Here is a 3,190-nt window from a genome sequence, read left to right as displayed (position 1 = left end):
GTGATTGTAGTACATATTTTGTATATTTTATTCATAATTAGAAAAGAGAGTTTAAATATTCCAAGCATGAAGAACTAATAAAGTTTAAGGAGGTTGAAATTCTAAATATCCTGATTTGATTATTTCATCTACTCTACATGTACTGAATTATCACACTATACCCCATGAATATGTACAATTGTATGCCAATTAAAATCTTGATGCAGATGGAATAATTGACCTTAGTAATTTTAATCAGTCAAGGAGAACAGAGCTTTATAAACCATCACTCAGTGTTCTTGCCTGAACACACTGACCACAGGGTTTATTTGTGATCTGCTTTCAGCATTTGACCCCAGAGCTTCTTTATAACCTTTTTCACATCTTCCTTTCTGAAGGTGTAGATCAAAGGGTTTAACATAGGCGTCACTAGGGTACAAAACACTGTCATGGCTTTGTCACTGGGGAGGGAGACCACAGGTCTGAGGTACAGGTATGAGCAAGGTATGAAGAACAGGACAACAACCGTGATGTGAGAGGCACAGGTAGACAGGGCTTTGTGGCACCCTTCAGAGCTGTGAGTCCTCAGGGAGAACAGGATGACCGCATAGGATGCCACCAGCATGGAGAAGATGATCAAACACAGTGACCCACTGTTGGCAGCAATCCGGGGCCCCAAAGTGTGGGTGTCCATGCAGGCCAGCTCCAGGAGAGGAATTAAATCACACATAAAGTGGTCGATGACATTGGGCCACAGAATGGTAACTGGGCCATAAACAAAATCTGTATGGCCCCTTGAATGAACCCCAAGGCCCCAGCCCCCCCCCACCAGGAAACCACACACCTGCTGCCTCAATGGTCATGTAGTGCAAGGGCTTACAGATGGCCACATAGCAGTCACAGGCCATGGCCATTAGCAAGATAATCTCAGCTGCAGCAAAAAAATGTTCAGCGAAGAGCTGAGTCATGCAGCCACTGAAGGATATGGCGTTCCTTTCAGAGATCAAGTCAAAGATCATTTTGGGTGCTTATGGAGGAAGAGTAGAAACCATCTATAATGGACAAACAGGACAGAAAGAAGTACATGGGAGAGCCCAGGGCTGGGCTGATGAAGATGGTGACTGAGATGAGCGTATTACCTGCCAGTGTGATCACATAGGTCACCAAAAGCACAGTAAATAAGAGTTTCTGCAGGTCTGGATTTTGAGTGAGATCCAGCAGCATGAATTCTGTTACATTGCTCTTCTTTCCTCCCAATTTGGCTTGTATTTGGGCATAAGTTTCATTTGAAAAAAAATCATAGTATTTCAAAGTGCTGATATTTCAAAATCCTTGTTAAAGTATTCCATTGCCTGTTAGACTCGTTCTCTGCAATCAATGGATTTAGAATTTGTTCACTTTAGGTCTTTTGCAAAGAGTAGAAGGAAGTCAGATTTCACCCAGTTCATTTTAATAAAATAGTGACAATACATTAGAGGTACCGCAAGAAAGTAAGGTGTTAGGAATGGTGACTCATGAACTTTTTTCTTTCTCTAAAACAAATCTCAAAAATGACTTTTTTTCATTGTTTTGTTGAAGACAAATATCCTCAATAACAATTATTTCAAAATTATGTTTGTCTGTTGTGAATATTTATAGACATGTGAACACAAGAAAAGCCAACTATATGTGATACCAAGGTGTCAGATCTCTTTGAATCTAAACCAGCTGTGTGATGGAGCTTCTTCTCCATCACAAATGCATGTAGGGGTAGAGCTGAGATGAAGTATTTCCTTCCTTTTTTATTTCCAAATACAAACGAATGATCTGTATCACTTCTCAGTGAGCATGATTCATTCAAAAGTTCTTATGTGTCTGTCTCCATAACACCCTTTCTTTCATGTTCCTTCCATACACTTCTAGGGTTTCAGATATGTAAATGGTACCAAGTTCCAAGTATTTCATAAATAAATAAATGCCCCTTTCAGCTGAATTTTTATCACTGAGAGTATTATTCTGTGGGTTTAATAAATTTTCCCAGTCATATTTTACAAATGGAATTACATGAGACATAGGTCACCCTCAATTCCCCATTGATAAGACAAATGTTAGGGTGACATAAGATAATCATATTTTCATTTTATTATAAAATCATTGAGATAAGATGAACTTGCATTTCTCATGGCTATTTGGTAAAAATATTCACTGTATACAAAAAAATTCTTTAAAATAAACTGATCTAGGCATGCATTTGCAAGGGTCAATCCATGTTCTCACTAAAGAACATGAGCTATTTTATTCTTCTTTACATCTTTTCCCCCTTTCCCCCCAATCCCTGACTTAAACCCATAATCACATAGTTAAAAAAAATTCTGGAAACAGAAGTCAGCCTCATGACATCTTGGCTTAAATAAAATTGAGGAAAATAATATCTCTGGTTTTCAGGAAAGCTGAGTCCCTGAGTCACTTCCCTTTTATTTTTGGCTCATACAGATGATAACTACAGTTATTACTTATTATTCTTAAAATATCTAATTTACAAATTCTAATTTTAAAGTGGCAACATGGAAGAAATAAAAAGGGGAAAAATTTCAACCCATTGCATCCAGATTCAGTGAATTTAGTGAAACATAAATGTTAACCTCCGTGTTTTAAAAGTGACTCTAGTCATTTTTAGCTGGATCACTTTTGCAAAAATGCAGATAGTGTTTTCTAGTGATATTTTTATGTTTTTCTGTCCAAATTCATTCTCATAGGGAAATACTAAGTTTCCAGTCCTGTATGAACTATACAAATAACTTCAAAGAAAGTAAACCTGCTAAATCAAGCTGATCTGCTTAAAACTTTGAAGAAAAGATTTAGCTTTCACTGACCTGGGTCTGCTTACTGTGGAATGTTCTGTCTGGAGATGGTGTTGTCACTTCTTTCTCCCCCTGTGGGTATATGCAACACAACTTGCAACAGACTCCACCAGCTGACTAGTGGAACACTGGAATGGTAGACCATGCTCCAGTGTGGACATTTTAGTTCATTTGGTTCCATTGTCAATCTGAATGTTCTCAGAAAAATGAACTGTTCCACTTTGTATGCATTCGTAGCTCTAGTTCTTCATTCCTACTCATTTTCTTGGTGTCCTATGAAAGCATAAATGAATCTTCTATGTATAATTCTTCAGAAAAATATTTTCAGGCATTTTTGAACTATATTCAATCAAAATTAAAAACAAAGGGAA

The 3,190-nt window shown here is 37.5% G+C and overlaps 1 pseudogene; it reads right to left on the bottom strand.

Annotated features, from left to right (window-relative positions):
* Positions 1-304: 304 nt before the first annotated feature.
* On the bottom strand, positions 305-2,964 carry LOC124959364 (olfactory receptor 4C45-like; annotated as a pseudogene).
* Positions 2,965-3,190: the final 226 nt, after the last annotated feature.

This window comes from Sciurus carolinensis, chromosome 11, assembly GCF_902686445.1.
Source record: "Sciurus carolinensis chromosome 11, mSciCar1.2, whole genome shotgun sequence".
NCBI classification, from domain to species: Eukaryota; Metazoa; Chordata; class Mammalia; order Rodentia; family Sciuridae; genus Sciurus; species Sciurus carolinensis.
The sequence above is the reverse complement of the archived record's forward strand: the minus strand, read 5'-3'. Positions and strand labels throughout refer to the sequence as shown.